The 17,684-nt window shown below is 44.0% G+C and overlaps 1 long non-coding RNA gene across 1 annotated transcript in view; it reads left to right on the top strand.

Annotated features, from left to right (window-relative positions):
• The first annotated feature begins 471 nt into the window (after positions 1-471).
• Positions 472-17,684, top strand: part of LOC140707549 (uncharacterized) — a 45,498-nt gene continuing 28,285 nt past the window's right edge. Inside the window, exons 1-2 of the long non-coding RNA XR_012087675.2 lie at positions 472-787; positions 5,539-5,667. This is a non-coding gene — a long non-coding RNA (uncharacterized LOC140707549). The remainder of the gene's footprint in view (positions 788-5,538; positions 5,668-17,684) is intronic.

Raw genomic sequence — 17,684 nt, 5'->3', positions numbered from 1 at the left:
ATATCTTCCCCACAGCGACAGACCGCATCCGACGCTTTAGGAAGCGCCGTAGGGGTCCGCGAGTCGAGCCGCAGAAAGAGCCCAGCTGAGGGTGAACAGGTCAAGGACGTCGGGCAGCCTCCTTAACGAGAGGCAGTCAGGGTCACATCCGTGCTCGGTCGTGAAGCTTGCGAGGTGACCTTGAGCTGGTCCCTGGGTCGTTACCTGGCCTACCTGGCCGGGGAGTGGTGAGAGCGAAACTGAGGGGGAGGAACCCTTGTGCCGCTTTGAGCCGTTGAGTTGGACAGACAGGATGCTGATGCCGTCAATAAATGGAAAATTGGTGGGGGGGCATATTGCAAAGGCGGCCTTGTTGCATAAAGGCAGCTAGTGCCCCTGTGTCCCTATTATCGCATGAAGGCACTTCGACCCTTAGGCCTCCCAGCAGAGTCCCAAAAATGCAAGCAGCCCCATCGGCCCGTTACCAAGAGAGCAGTTTGCAAGAGGTCGTGTGGCTCCTCTTTACCGGCCCTAAAACCGACCCACGTTTTATATTGCAAAAAAGAATGGGCCCCCAGTGACATACTATTAGGTAATTTTTGCCCCCTCCAACCCACCCACCATGAGAGCTACAGGTGAGCTCAGAGAGAAGGAAGAGCCTGAGGAGACGGCAGATGATGCCATGCTGTTGTTATGTGCTGTCAAGTCACCTCAGACTTAGGGTGAACCTATCATTCTCAACATCACCCCCCGCACATTTGAAGGGGGCCACAGACTGGAAACAATTCTTCACACACCACCTTATAAGGTTCGTTTTGTGACTTTTACAATCCTGATTTGGTCTAGATTTCTTTTGTATTGTGTTTATGACTGGCCAAAAAGATGTTGAGAATGGCTGTTGTAAAAATAAACAAGCCTGTGAATGACGCTATGAAAGAAATGGTCCTAATAAAAATCTGTATTGTGGACAAGAATCTACCAATAGGAAAAAATATGGAGGAACAGAATGCTTTCAGACAAGCGTGTATTTTGTCCCCTTATCTATTCAATCTATATGCAGAACATGTGAAAAGTCCGATTTAAATGGAGGAATGAAAATTGGTAGAAGAAACATCAGTAATTTAAGATATGCAGATGACACAGTCTTACCGGCAGAAAGCGCCAATAACTTTTAGTGAAAATGAAAGAAGAAAGTGTCAGAGCAGGACTCCAGTTGAATATTAAGAAGACAAAAATGACTACAGAATAATTACATAATTAACCTCCCTGATCAAATAAATAACTTAAGTTTGGAAAGCACACATGTCTCCTTGAGTGATTGGTATTGAGACAGCAATACCTGGTGGCAGCGAAGAAGGAAGAAGAGTGAGAACCTTGTGAAGGCCTGGGGAATAGGGGCTTCAGAGGAGATCGCCACATTGACAATTAATTGAAATTGAGTTTTTTATATCTTGGTTCAATCATCAATCCAAAGAGAGACTGCAGCCAAGAAATCTGAAGAAGACAGACTAGGAGACGCAGAAGCAAAGGAATTTTAAAAAGATCATCAGGTGTAAGAATGTGTCACTGGAGACCAAGACCAGAATCACCCACACTATTGTATTCTCTATCACTATGCAGAGACAGTAAATAAAGTTGATAGGAGAAAATTATTTGTTTGAAATATGGTATTGAAGGAGAGCTCTGCAGATACCCTGGACCGCCAGAAAAACAACAAATGGATCCTAGAACAAATCAAGACTGAACTATCTCTCAAGGCAAAAATTGTGAAACTGGGGCTGTCCTACTTTGGGCACATCATGAGAAGACAAGATTCTCTGGAAAAAAATAATGTAGGGAAAGGTTGAAGGCAGCAGGAAAAGAATAAGACCAAATACGAGATAATTTACTTCCTAAAGGAAGCCATAGGCTTGAGTTTACAAAAGCTGAGCAGTGCTGTTGACGATACGACATTTTGGAGACTACTCATTCATAAAACAGCTAATATGATGAATGATCTCCAAAATGTCCTGATAGACAACCCTGATTAGCTCTTGTAAACTCAAAAGCTGTGGATTCCTTTAGAGCAGTGATGGAGACTCTATGACACGCGTGCCACAGCTGGCACGCGGAGCCCTTTCTGCCAGCACACGAGCCATAAGTCGCCAGATCGCTACTCCACATACACCCCGCGCAGCCAAACCTCAAAAGGCGGCTGCAGCCACGGTGCTGGCGCTTTGGCAGGCGGATCCGGAGGAGTGGGTGCTGGCAGTAGATCTGGAGTGGAGTCTCGAGGCATCTCCGTGCCGGGATTCCCCCTTCTGGGGAAACAAGCTAGCCTTTGCATGAAGCTTCAAAAGACTGGGCATTACAGAACTACCAGTTACTAAGTACCGCACTCCCCCTCACACCTTATATCAAAACACATGGCTCATTTTTGTCTGTGGCTGACAGTAAAATTAAGTAACGCTAAAACTAAGCACTGATACCAACTTGATGGAAGTAGGATGTTCATAGGTTGTAGACTACCATTACTAGGGCTGAGTTCTCTTATATCAACACTTGATTTTCTGCAATCTGAGAAACAAAACAAAACAGTGTCAATCTTTTCTAAGAAATAGGAAAATACATGTAGTAAGCTAGTTCCCTTGTGCTATTTTGTTAATAGTTACACATCATCTTGTAGTTAGTAATAAACTGCTAAAAATTGCTGTCCTATGAAATAATAATGGAGAGAAATCCCCATTCCTACTGTGCATGTATACAACTTTTCTACTAGACAAAAGGGCTAAATAGTTGTCTTCTTGGAGCCAAATTACCTCCATTTATGCAGTGTGCGCTGCATTAAGAACTGATTTTCCAGGAAACTGATTGGCTCTTCTGTATAAAAAGTAATGTAAATGTAAATTCTGAGATGGAAAAAACAAGAAATAGCTTATTCACAGTTGCTAACAAATTTCCAGCAGTTTAATAGTTATTGTGAGTTTACTCCCCACACATTGTTTGCTGGGCTGGTCAATTTTGCCTCTGTACTGTGATGTGCTGGAGGAGACTCTTGAGAGTCGCCTGGACTGCAAAGAGAACAAACCTATCCATTTTGAAAGAAATCATCCCTGAGTCTCACTGGAAGGACAGATCCTGAAGCTGAGACTCCAATACTTTGGCCATCTCCTGAGAAGAGAAGACTCCCTGGAAAAGACCCTGGTGTTGGGAAAGTGTGAAGGCAAGAGGAGAAGGGGACGACAGAGGATGAGATGGTCGGACCGTGTTATCGAAGCTACCAACATGAATTTGACCCAACTTTGGGAGGCAGTGGAAGACAGGAGGGCCTGGCATGCTCTGGTCCATGGGGTCATGAAGAGTCGGACAAGACGTAGCGACTAAACAACAACTGTGTTTTGAGAAACAGTTCTTGTGCCAGAAAAAGGGAAATGTCTGCTATACACTATGCTCTAATAGTGGAAATGTATTTATAGTTTCAATGAAAAAAATACATTTTTACAGCCCACATTCACCTATGGTCACTCATTATTGCTGTTGTGCATGTTCAACAACAGATTATGAAAATGGTAAGCGAAATAGGGCTATTCATTCTACAGCCTATATGCACACAGTTTAGCCTTGGAAACAGCAGAGAAGGGCTTTTGGTCAGCCAATGAAATTTGGTGAGATCACACTGCGTGTAATGAGAAATATCTTGGCTGAACATGAAGGGCAATCATTACACTTGAAAGGTTGTATTCATGTCTTTTCCAGTTCTGTTTCTTATTCTCCGAATGCCGTGAGAATCTGCAAAGAGAGCCTTGAAATGTAGAGTGGTGCTCCTTCTGTAGTGGAATTTTCTTTCTACTTCGTGATTATTTGCATTTGTAGCAAGGCTTCTGTACTGGAGGTTAATGCAAATTCTTCAAGAAAAGCAATGGAAGAGAACTCCTTAAGTGTCTACTTGGGTTACATAGAAATTTGATGTGCCCTAAGTTCTAAGCAAATTGAGACAATGTGACAAGTTGCTGGGTTCTGGGCAGGTTCAGGATCAGCAGTGCTACACAGAGAAGAACATCCTCAACTGCGTTGGTTCTCACCACAAGCAGTACTGTTTTTTTAAAAAGTATTTTCCGCATCTCTGATGAAGGTTTTGAGACTGTTCCCAAAATAGATCTTGGCTCCTTGGCATCACTTGTGTACTATTCTTTCTTCCTCATTCAAGTTGCTTGTTTTTAATAAAGAACACAAGTGCTGCTGTTCAATTTTTACTACCTCTTAGGCTTGTATCTTATAGATGGAAGGGATTCCTTGCTAAGCGGCTGAATTCCTTATAAAAGGTAAAAGGCTAAGTAGACCAGACTTTGGTCGTTTAGTCGTGTCCGACTCTTTGTGATCCCATGGACCAGAGCATGCCAGGGCCTCCTCTTTTCCACTGCCTCCCGGAGTTGGGTCAAATTCATGTTGGTAGTACAGTGGACCCTCTACTTATGGAATTAATCCATATTGGAACAGTGGCTGCAGGTCGAAAAGTCTGTACGTTGAGTCTCCATTGACCTACAATGCATTGAAAGCTGATTAATTCCATAACCGGCTGTTTTTGTTCCATTTTGTTTTTTTTTTGTGGGTTTTTTTGTTTTTGTTTTGTTTTGTTTTCTGGTCTGTAGGTCAATTCTCCGGCTGCAAGTCGAACCTAAATTTTGCAGCCAGAGAAGTTTGTAACTCGAAAAGTCTGTAAGTCGAGCTGTCTGTAGACCAGATTAACAACTGACAAAAATTCAGTGGATGCAGTCTTACCTAGCATATGAAAATGGACTCACCATCTCTGGACATTAGGCCTTTTTTAAAGCTACATTACAGATGGGTGCTGTTCTCATATCCATATGCTGGAAGAAACACCTAGAATTTCAAACCAGTGGATTAATTTTTCCTAATCTAATGGGTTAGTTAGACACATTGGAAATTCCTTGTGGGTGTACATGATCCAATACACTTAAATCAGGTGCATGATAAAGAGAAATTCAGTAGGTGCAATGTACCCAGTGTATATATATTTACCTGGAGTTATTGTATATTTTTACTTCAGAGTCAGGACTAGTAGAGGGGAAAAACAGTCTTTAGATTGTAGCTCAGTTGGTTCATAAGCCATATTTCTAAGACTTAGGATCACTAGTGGGCCTCTTATTGCAGCCAGCCCACCTAGGACTCTGAGCCAGAGGGGTTAGGGAAATTAAGGAGAAGGAATGAGCATGGAACAAACCAGGCAGAGACCAAGGGATCCAAAATGAAGCTGGCATGCCAGGGGTTCCCCCATTCCCTGTCCTGCTTCGAGAACCCTACACTCTACACTCCTAATCTGGTCCAAAGTTCAAGGTTATTCTAAAAGTAGAGTTCTTGAGGTTGAAGATCAACAGGTAACAATTGCACACCAAGCTGAGCAGTGAACCTAGAAGGCACCAGATCACAGTCCTGTCTGCCAGAGATGTATTTCTACTTTAGTGTCTTCTTGTTTGTTTTGTTCATATTTGCATCTATGCATTTACATCACATAGAAATAGTGTATGCAGGTAACTTTCCTCTGTTGTGCTCTTTTTAAAGGATGCACCTCTTCTTTTTTGGGAAGACAAATTGTAAAGTGTTGCCCAGAACTAAAAACCAACACTTGCCATGCGGCAGGATGAAGTGAGCCTCTTCAGACAACCCTAGGTGATAGGGGAAAAGATTGGGGTAAGTGAAATGGGGCCCTCCAGATGCTGGTCAGTTGTAAACCCCAACAGGTCTATCAATCCTTATTAATGGAGGAGGGATCATGAGGATTGCTGTTGGGAGAGCAATTCTGTTGTTTTTTTAACTCGGGGATAGGCAAAGGCAGAAAATGGAGACTACGTGGTGCAATAAGACTTTTTTTAAAAGCATAATTTGAGCTTCCATTAAAACAGCAAAATATTTAGAGCTGGCATTGGCCTTGAGTCAGATATTGCTAGAAGGCACAGGAGTGTATGCTATGAAGGAGATGCCTGTAGGGTAGCTTTGTGTGAATCAGATAATAATAGTAGCTATTAACCTTTGGGTCTCCAGATGTTTTGCATTTCAGTTCCAAGAATCCAAGCTGGCTGGGGCTTCTGAAAGTTGAAATCCAAAACATCAGAGGGCCAAAAGCTGAAAAATGATTTCATAAACCTCTTATCTGAGAGGCTTCTGAAGCAACATACAATTGCTGGAGGCACCACGACACCAGGCTAAAAGCTATGCTTCAATCATTGTTTGTAAATCTCAGGGTGTGATCTGTTGACTGCAAGGGTGTGCGCCTGATCACACAGGAAAGGGTTGCTTTAATTGGAACAATTTCCCTTAAAGCAATCCTTCTGTCTTCCAGGGAATTTCTCTGGGCTAGCCCCACAAAGTAGATGCCCAACAGCTGGAACAAAAAGGTCCATCTTGGGCACAGATTGGGGCTGGGCTTTCCCCATACTTTGTGTGATCACTGAAAAGCAGATGACACTGGACCGCTCAACAGGTAGTTCAAATTGTGATCTCTTTCCCTCAATGTGAATCTTATATGCTGAAGGTTAGATTTGTCTCAGTCATTAAAGCTTTCAATAGGACACTTAATATTAAAGAACAGCACATCTTAGGGGGAAAAATAACTTTCTGGAATATAAAAATCCCCCAATTGTTATGGTTACCAGCCATGCTAGTCAGGAGATCCTGGGAGTTGCGGTCCAAAATAACAGTTTTTCTAAGCTGTACAGAAAAGAAATCATGCCATGTAATTAATTGCAAAACCACATCATTATTTGAATTTGGAAAACACAACAGTGATACCAGTATGGTGTAGCAGACAGAGTGATGAACTAGGGTTTTGGAGAACAGGGTTCAAATCCCCAGCCAGCCATGGAAACCAATTGGGGGACAAGAACTGGCAAAACTACTCCTTAAAGATCTCACTAACCTTGAAAACCCTGTTAGGGTCACTATAAGTTAGTTCTGACTTGACAGCATGTAAGAATAAAAACAACATGGCTTAATAATAATAATAATAATAATAATAATAATAATAATAATAATAATAATAATAATAATAATAATAATAATAATAATAATAATAATAATAATAATAATAATAATAATGTGCCAATATTTAACAGATACTAGAAGCAGACAACATCCTGCACACAAAAATTAAAGAACTGACAGAAACAGAATATATCAAAAGACTGCAGAAAATCTTAAAATCAAAATTAAATGGTGAAAATACAGTCAAAACCATAAACACGTGGGCAGTTCCAGTAATTAGCTACACAGCTGGATTAAGATATTGGATCCAAAATGAATTAGAAGATTTGGATCAAAAAACAAAGAAACTAAAGAACATGCATAATGAACTACTTCCAACAAGTGATGTGGACAGATTATATTTACCACGAAAAATCGGAGACCATGGATTACTGGAAATCCAGCAGGCAGTACCCATGGGTACATCAGGTAGAGGAGGTGTCAGAAAAGGACAAAATCAAGATCCTGTGGAATTTCTGGATCCAAACTGATAAACTGTGATTGGTTTCTTTTAAAACTGGTGACAGTTCCTCACACTTTGCGGGAAGAAGGGACAGAGACTGTGGTAGACACATTTTTCTACTTATTCACATGCGGAGGTTCAACATGTAGACCATCAGGGCCAAAACACGTTAAGTCAGGTAACTGTTCATAACAAGTTAATGTAGACCTCTCGTCCAACTTTAGTCCGTCCACTCCTCTTTGCCCACACTGTCCCACAACAGGGGTGACGTGTCCAATTTCCTTCCTTCGGAGGAGTGTTGTAAACTGGATCGGGACGGATCACTCTCCTACCACGACCTTGCCCACACGGAAACACTATCATGATCCATTCCTGCGTCTCACAGACTGTCTCACCTTCCTTTGGGATCTCTGGGTTTGGTAGCAGTCCTCCTCCTACTTTCAGGTTGGGGAAGTCTTTAAGTAAGTTGTGCACCTTTTCATATCCTGCCTCAGGATAGCTTAGTCCTGTCTTCACCATCCTCCTTCCCAGTCACTCTGCTGCTGAATCTCCTTTTTTCCCCTTCTTTTATCTCCTCCTCCCACAGAGACAACTTTAACTCCTCCTCTTTTTTCCCTTTCCCCTCTTCCACCAGACTGACTTCTATGGCTTTCTTCTCCTACACCAGTGGTTCTTAACCTTTGTTACCTGGATGTTTTTGAACTGCAACTCCCAGGAACCCCAGCCAGCACAGTTGGTGGTGAAGGCTTCTGGGAGTTGCAGTCCAAAACTCCTGAGTAACCCAAGGTTAAGAACCATTGTCCTACACCATCCTCTTTGGTCTCTTTTTCCTCTTTCGCAGGTCTTGCAGATGAGGACGGCACACTTGTTTTCTGCTCTCCTTCACATAGACACCTTGATCATAGCACACCAGACTTTGTTCTAGCAATAGAACGAAGAAATTGACATTGCAATTCCGGGGGATGCCAGAGTTGAAAATAAAGAATTGGAAAAACTAGTTAACAAAATACAGAGACCTGGCAATCAAAACATCTCAATGGTCCCCGTAGTCATCGGGGCTTTGGGAAAAATATCAAGAAATTTCACAAAATATTATAGGTAGTATAATGGAAATAACATCATCGAGCTACAAAAAACAGCAGTACGGTGGTGCCTCGACTTACGAACGTCCCGACTTATAACCATTTCGAGTTACGACCAGCTCCAGCCACAAAATTTTGCTTTGACTTGTGGCTGGAACTTCGAGTTACAACCAAAAAGGCGGGGAATTCAGATTGCTAACCATTGGTAGGCAAAGAGGCTGCTTCTTTGTAGTTCTTTCGCCCCAACAGAGTGAGTGTGATTAGAGGAGACTTCGGACTGCCTGGTAAGGTAAGGTGCTGCTTTCTGCTTTTTAAAAACTCTTCTTGGTGGGTTTTTCAGCGTGGTTTTGGACTGGGTGGTGGGATTATGTTTCTATGCTGTGATAGGTCTTGGGGGATTTGGTTGCTTTTTGGAGTCCCCCCCATTTCCGATGGGTCTTGGGGAGTTTGGTTGCTTTTTGGTGTTTTTTCCCCTTTTCCAATGGGTCTTGGGGGATTTGGTTGCTTTATGGTCCCCCCCCCCATTTCTGATGGGTCTTGCGAGGTTTAGTTGTTTTTTGGAGGTTTTCCCCCTATTTCTGATTAGTCTTGCAGACTCTGCTTGCTTTTTGCTTTGCTTTTTTTGCATTTCCGATGGGTCTTGCGTGCTCTGCTTGCTTTCTGCTTTGCTTTTTTGCATTTTCAATGGGTCTTGCATGCTCTGCTTGCTTTCTGCTTAGCTTTTTTTTTCATTTCCAGTGGGTCTTGCATGCTTTGCTTTCTTTCCTTTTCTTTTTCCCCCTTCAGCCGGAACAGATAAATCACATTTCCAATGAGTCTTGCAGTGTTTTGTGGGTTTTTTGTGATTTTTTTCTTCATCTGGAACAGATTAATTGCATTTCAATGCATTCCTGTGGGAAATGGTGCTTCGACTTATGACCATTTCGAGTTATGACCATCTTCCAGAACCAATTAAGTTCGTAAGTCAAGGCACCACTGCATTAGGAACAGTATTAGGAACTGTGCTGAGATTTAACAGATACTTAGGTGTTGTGGTTAAAACTTGTATCTGTTATATAATACCAGTCAATGTTTTTATAATGTTGCTTGTGCATGGTATTTTTAGTAGTAGTAGTAGTAGTAGTAGTAGTAGTAGTAGTAGTAGTAGTAGTAGTAGTAGTAGTAGTAGTAGTAGTAGAGAAACCAGGCAATTTAAACATCTTGCTTGTGGATGAAACATGCCTCAATGGTCCCCATTGTCATGAGGGCTTTCAGAACAATATCAAGAAATTTCACACTGTATTATAAGCAGTTGCACATTCTAGAAATAACACCATCAGAACTACAAAAAACAGCAATATTAGGAACAGTACACATACTGCACTGATATTTAACACATTTTGGGTTAAAACTTGTATCTGTTATATAATACCAATCAATTTTTAAAAAGATTTGATCGAATGTGTCTGATATTTTTGAACAACTACAACAACAATAATTGTGTCCCTTCAAATCAGTTCTGATTCATGGTGACACAATTATGCTGGGTTTTACAGGTAGAGAATACTCAGAAGTGGTTTACTATTTCCTTCTTCTGGGGGCATCCTGGACTGTGCAGCTTGCCCCCAAGGCCACACAGGGTGGCTCTAATAAGAGAAGGCACAGTGGGGAACTGAACTTCAAAACTTTGACTCCCAGCCAGATACCTAAACCACTGAGCGATCCACCCAGCATCATTGCATGCCATCTACTTGATTCTGATTTATGGCGTATGTGTTCTAATAATTCCTATCTTTGAAGTGTAGTTTTAAATGGGTTTGATTGACTGAACATTCTCCATCAGAATCAGAATCTTTTCCCTTCAAGAGGATGACAACACAGATGGGGATGGGCAGTGGAAAAAGCTCTGTTATAGGAATTTTAGAACATCTGGGTTCTCAAGTTGGCAAGAGTAAATGGATTACATTGTAATCTTGTGGATTTATTTTTCAGCTTCAGCAGCGATGCAACTTTAAGAGGGAAATCCATTTTAACAGTTGTTCTTCAGTGTTAATCAGGTAACATATTCACCATGGCCATTTCACTGGCAGAGTTGATAACATACTAAAAGAAATAAACAAGTAAAGTAATCCCTCTTTTGATTACTCACACACATACTCCCTGTGCCCTTTCCCTGCCTTTTGTTGTGGTTGTCTTTCTATGAGTCACAGCGACTTCCCTTTTTTGTTCGTTTAATTTAGTAAGTGGCATAGCACTACAGCAATACATCAACCTAGCATGGATACTCCCTTACAGTGGTGCCTCGCATAGCAAGGTTAATTGGTTAAAAAAAAAACATCGCTATGGGAAAACATCGCTAAGTGAAACGTGTTTTCCCATAGAGATGCATTGAAAAGGGGATAATCCATTCTAATAGGAACGGATTATCCGGTTTTCTCCCCCACCATCAGGCGCAGTGCTTTGGGAGAAGCTTGGGGGGGGGGGAGACGGGATCGGCTCCTGTCTTCTCCGCCACCACCCGGCTTCTCCCAAAGGGCTGTCCCGATGGTGCTTGCAGCAGCGGAGGAGGTGCCCAGTGGAGGAGAAGGCAGGAGCCGATCTGGCCGTTCTCCTCCACCGGGCACCTCCTCCACTGCTGAAAGCACAGTCGGAGCAGCCCTTTGGGAGCAGATGAGCTGCTCCGAAGAAAGGCAGGAGCCGATCCGATCTCCCCCCGCCCCACCGGGCGGCTTCTCCCGCTGCGCCCAATGGTGGGGGGGGATTGGCCATGGCTGGGAGTTGCCACTGCGGGTCAGATCCGGGCATCCGGATCCCCTACCCTCCCCCCGCGGCTTGGATCTGACCCGCGGCGGCTACCTCAGCCATGGCCGGACTCCTGAGAGTCCGACCATGGGCGGGAAAGCCGGCCGCGGGGAAGGGGAATCCCGGCGGTGGCCTCGGAAGGACCCTTCGGAGGCTCCCGCCGCTCAGCTGGGGGAAAATGGTGCCTATGGGGAAAACATCGCAAAGCGATTTTTCCCCATAGGCAACATCGGTATGCGATCGCAAAAGCGATGGCAAAAATGGCATCGTTATGCGAATTCGTCATTAAACGGTGCACTCGTTATACGAGGCACCACTGTATATCTGAAATGGCACTGTGTCACTTAGGAGAATGTTTAAAAAACGGGAGAAAAGGAAAAGAGGCGAATGTTTCTCTGCCATCCTTTCTACTTTCACAACCTACTGCATGTATTACTGTCTTGTAACTGAAGAGAACACTGCCCACAGCAATATTTGGGAGCAAATTAAGCAACCACACAAACTGCAGAATGGGATAATCATGAGCACTCCCAATTGGACCAAATAAATTGCAGCCCTAGAAAAGAGTGGGACAGTTCACAAAATGGACTGGATGGATCACTCTTACTTAAAATACATACACCAAAAGTGAACCAAATAACAAGCTGATCACCCCCTTGTAGTCCAGGAACATCTAGAGAGCCAAGGTTGGGAACCATTGGTGTAAAGTAATGGCTGGATTGGCACCATGGGTTATAAGTCCAGTTGCAATACCTGTTCTAAGACACACTGAGCTAAGATGGCTAAGAGGCAATAAGGATGGTATGCTGTCAATTTGACATGCTGTCAAATTACTAGTGTAACTTATGAAATCTAAAATGGTGGATTGGCTAAAAATGCAAGAACCATGAGTGGGTTTTGGTGGCACAATGAGCAAGTGTACTTGCACTAGACCACTGACAGCGAACCCATGGCACGCATACCACAGCTGGCACACAGAGCCCTCTCTGTGGGCACACAGGCCATAAGTAACCATCGAGAAATACTTAACCATCCTCCAATCCCAGATTTTGGCACTCCTCTCTGCTGGTATAGTGGTTCAGCAGAGGGATGCAATGGCGACCATTACCGGTCAAGGACCAGTAAGTATTTCTTTGTTAATGCCATCCATTGGGGGGGGGGGGGCATTTAACCCTTGCAGTGCAGGAGCAGTTGTTTTTTCTAAATTAAAACCTCAGCATTCAGGTTTTAATTGCAGTATTGGCACTTTGAAATAAATAAGTTGATTCTTCTTTGTGGCCTCTGTGAATGCACAGAATTGGGTTGTTCTGCGCCTGAGCAGGACCTCTCGGAAATTTCTAAAGCTTAAAGACATGTGATTAGTAGGACGTTACCCCCTCAGTTCCTTTTGCCTCCACCTAGGTTTGACCTATTTTGGAGAGCTAGAGCAATTGAACAGTTGTTGAGATCATTACTTTATTCTTTCTTTTCAATCATCTCCTTTGTTGAACGTTTCCCCTGTGAGTTTATCCGTTTCCTTTTAGAATTGATTCCACCCGTTTTTCTTCTTTCCGCGGTTTTCGATCCCCCCCATTACCATTTTCCCTCCCTTTCCCCCTGGTCTTTTATGGGGGGGGCTCAGGTTTTTCAAGCGGTGCGTGCTTTGCATGAATAAGATCCTGCTCACTGATGGTCACGACCATTGCCTTTTTTTCTCTTGGAGAGCAACACCAAACACACTCTTGCCCTGAGTGTAAAAAGCTCACTAAACCTGATCTTAAACTGCAACTCCAGGGACTCCACTCTTATCTTTGGGTGAAATCACTTAATCTGGCCCCCAAGGACTCTGCAGCATCTCCTAGTCCATGCCCAGAGCATCAAGAAACACCTCGACTGATTTCCAGCCCGACGACTCCTTCACCTTGTTAGGAAGACCAGTCAAAGTCATCTTCAAAATCAAGCTTGACATCAATGTCAAAAGCTCCAGCCCGTCGTGATGACTCCTCTAAAAAGAAGATACAACTAAATCAAAGAAGACCAAGAAGCCTACAAAACTGGCGCAAACAGACCCACCCCAATCAGTGATTCCATTGCCGATCTTGGAAGAGTCATCTAGAGACACCCCGGGCTTGGTCTCAGATGATGACCCAACTCTACCTCCAGCTCCAGCGTCCATCACTAGCTTTTCGCCGAGCATTGGCCTATCTCCAGCTGACGTTCATTTCAGCCTGGCCTCGGCCCATTCAAGCCCTTCATTATCCAGGGCAGGCAATACCTATTCAGGTCTCTGGTTCAGAATGGTCTCATCAGTCTCCTTGGAAACACTGAGTGAAGAGATGACACCTGTCGCCTGTTCAGTATGACCCTGAGCACAGGGAATTCTATTACTATCCTGAGCCACCCCGATACTAAACCAGGGATGAACATAGGGATCTATACCATCAATACGATCCTTATTATCCTAAAGACCTAACTGAACATATCTACTATGATGAGCCCAAGAGAGTGAGATATGCCTATCCACCTCAATATTCACCCTCCGTATCACCTTCACCACCCCAACACCGCTCTTCTTCTTCTTCTTCTTCTTCTTCTTCTTCTTCTTCTTCTTCTTCTTCTTCTTCTTCTTCTTCTTCTTCTTCTTCTTCTTCTTCTTCTTCTTCTTCATAGCTGACATCGACTCACCACACACCGGTCCCTCCTAAATCGGCTCTTAAATGCACTCTTCCTCTAATGGAATACCAACAACCTCAACCAAAATGTACTAAGCACTCTTCCAAACAACCCCAACAACACACATCTCTTCAAGTCACTGCCGCTTATAAGGAACCTCCTCCTCCTCCTGACATCAAAAAGCATCTTGTATCACACTTGCCTTCAACACAGCAACTGCCTCCTACATCGCAGACATCAACATCAAAACCTCCATATCATTCCCTGTCTTCGGAGTCCTCGTCATCGATCCAAGATTCAGCCTCTGGTGCTTCTCATGAATTGCCTTCTAACCTCCCTACCCCTACCTCAGATGTGGCCGAGAATCACCCACCTTCTCCATCAGAGGATTTCACCTCTTATTCCCAGCTGGTAATGAGAATGGAGAAGTCTTTACAATTAGACATTGAGGAACCACCACCTCCTAAGCAAGACTTAGCATTTGATATCTGAACCAGGACAAAACACCAGCACTTAGCCTGACCTTTAAATCGGCCATGCTGGAATTAGTAAATGAATCATGAGATGAACCCCCTTCATCACTACAAATCTCAAGACGCGTGGAAAATCATTACAAAACCCACGGTCTGGACACAGCTTTTCTTTCCAAACACCCCACACCAAATTCAATCATTGTTGAATACAATCAGTCACGAGCATGAAACAAATCATCCATGGCAACTACTAATCGGGAAGGCAGGGAACTTGAAATCTTGGGCAGATGCCTCTACTCCCTCACATCATTTCTCATGAGGGTCACTAACTATCAGGCTGCAATGGGGGCACATCGTAGGCAATTATGGAACAAAATCCTATCAGTCCTCCAAGCGGCCCCTGAAGCTTCTAGAAGAGAAGCCCTAAATGTTCATGCTGAGGCTTCCACTCTAGCTAAAACAACAAAGAATTGCTTCCAGGCACGCTGCCAATGCCGCTTCTAAAGCTATGGCCACTTTTATCGCCTTGAGATGTCATCCCTGGCTCAGATGACCCTAGATCGAGAATTGAAGACCTACCATTCGATGGTGCTGGCCTTTTCAATGAAAAAACAGATGAAGTAATGGATAATCTTCATAAGATTTAGAAAACAATTCAATCATATTCTACCCAGCAACCATACAGATATCAGCGTCCTCAATATCGTAGACAGCCCTTTGGCCAACAACCTTTTCACTCCTTTCAACAATTATACCGACCTTACAAGACTCAAATGCAAGATACACCATTCTCTGTCCCATCCACCTCGACTAAGTCTACCTTTCGACCCCAACAGCAACAACTGCATTGACAGCCCTTTCGATGCCCACAAAATGGGTAAGCAATACCCATAGACCCTTAGCATCCTCTATCATTACTTCTACAGTGGTGCCTCGCTCAACAAGCGCACCGTAGAACGACGAATCCGCATAGTGAAGGGGTTTCAGCGATCGCAAATGCAATCGCATACCGATGGCCCCTATGGGCAAAAATCGCTTTGCGAAGATCGGTAAGCGTTTCGCTTACCGATCTTCGCAAAACGAAGCCCGACGATCAGCTGTTCAGCGGGTTCAAAATGACCGCCGGAAGCCCCCAAATGGAGGTGCGCAGCATTTTCGCGCCCTGCCCTCACTTACCAAGGGCAGGAAAATGGCTGCCGGCTATGAACAACATCGCTGAACGGTGAGTTTTCGGCCGATTTGGGCTTCCCCGTCCCGTTCAGCGATGTTTTCACATAGCGAGGGTTAATCTGGAACGGATTAACCTTGCTATGCGAGGCACCACTGTACTTCATTCCAAACTAGATTATAACCTTTCCTTACTGTATGGCATCAAATCACTACTGATCACTGGGTCCTTTCTATAATTTGAAATGGCTATTTCATCAAATTCAAAAACACTCCATCTGTCAGCAAAATTAAAAATACTCCCTACTCATTGGCCCTTCAAGAAGAAATTTCCCTTCTTTTCCAAAACAAGCCATACTCACCGTCCCTTCCTCTGCCCTGCATGATGGCTTTATGGTACCTTAAAAGGACAGAGGACTCCATCCCATTCTCAACCTTAGGAACCTCAATAAATTCATTCAACCTACATGCTTCAGAATGCTGATACTTGACACTATCATTCCTCTCCTTTCACAGGGAGACTGGTTTGTTGTCATCGATCTCCAAGGCGCGTATTTTCACATCTCTATCCATCCACATCACCACAAGTTCCTTCGATTCCATTTTGACAGTGTCACATACCAATTCTGTTCTCTCCTATTTGGACTCTCCACGGCACCGAGGACTTTCACCAAGTGCATGGCACCGATCACTGCCTACCTCCGGCTTCAAGGTATCACCATATTCCCGTACATAGACGACTGGCTGATCGTCTCCAATTCCTATCACAATGGTGTCAGAGCTTCCCAACTTACGCTTGACACTCTTCAAGACCTTGGTCTCAAGTGAACCTAGTCAGATCCCGTCTTGAACTGTCACGGACCGCTACTTATATCAGAGCTTACTTCAACTCCCTACAAGCCAGAGCCTTTCTCCCTCAACAAAGAATACTCAGATTGAAATGGGTGGTCCAACCATTCTGACCTCATGCTTCGGTATTGGTGCATCAAGCCCAACACCTCCTCAGACTCGTGGCCTCCATAACCACTGTTATCCAGCATGCCAGGCTCAAGATGCGGTCACTTCAGTCATGGTACCTACCCCTACTCGGTCCCATGACAGATCACCTGTCCAAATGCCTCACAGTGACACAAGAGTTAGCCCTACAACTTACGTGGTGGACATATCATCCACATTTCCTCGTCGGAAGACCCTTCACCCCTCTTCAGCTCATGGTGCAAGTTACCACAGATGCCAGCTCATCTGGCTGGGGTGTGCACTGTTGGCATCACAAGATCCATGGGCAAAATGAGAACAGTCATTGCCTATAAACCACCTTGAGCTCTTAGCAATTATAAAAGCCTTTCACGCCTTCCTGCCTATCATTGCAGGATGCGCTGTCCAACTTGCTATGGACCATACCACAGCTGTTTATTACGTAAACAAGCAGGGTGGCACATATTCCCTCTCTCTACTGTACCTGACCATTGAACTCTGGGAATGGTGTTATCTTAATCATATCTTCCCAGTAGCAGTCCATGTTGCTACACAGGACAATACACTTGCAGACCATCTCAGCCGCCTTACTACGAGGACGCACAAGTGGTCTCTAGACAACAAAGTCTTTACCCTTCTTTGCCACCCGGGGACTCCTTCTGTTGACATCTTTGCCACCAAGAACAACACCAAGTGCTACCTATACTGCTCCCGTGCTGGTACTGACAGAAGCTCTCTCAACGATGCCTTTATGATAAACTGGGATGGCAACTTGCTCTACCTATTCCTGCCAATCCCTCTCATACAATGAATCATCATTCTATTTTGACAGTTCAGGTTGAACGTGATCCTACTTGCCCCATGGTGGCCACGACAACCGTGGTTCACCCACTTGAGGTCAATGTTGACCGACTCGTTCCATCTCCTGCCAATCCCCAGACTTCTCACCAAGGGCAAGAGGATGATTTACCATCCGGACATCGAATCTCTGAATAACCCAGCATTAGAAGAGATAATGTCTTAACTGTTCAAAGTGTATAATTGTCACAGCAGAAGTATTTCTCACATCCCAGAGTTTGTGAATTAGATTATGTA

The sequence above is a fragment of the Pogona vitticeps genome, chromosome 1 (assembly GCF_051106095.1).
Source record: "Pogona vitticeps strain Pit_001003342236 chromosome 1, PviZW2.1, whole genome shotgun sequence".
NCBI lineage: Eukaryota > Metazoa > Chordata > Lepidosauria > Squamata > Agamidae > Pogona > Pogona vitticeps.
Note: the sequence above shows the minus strand (reverse complement) of the source record. Positions and strands in the feature narration are given on the sequence as shown.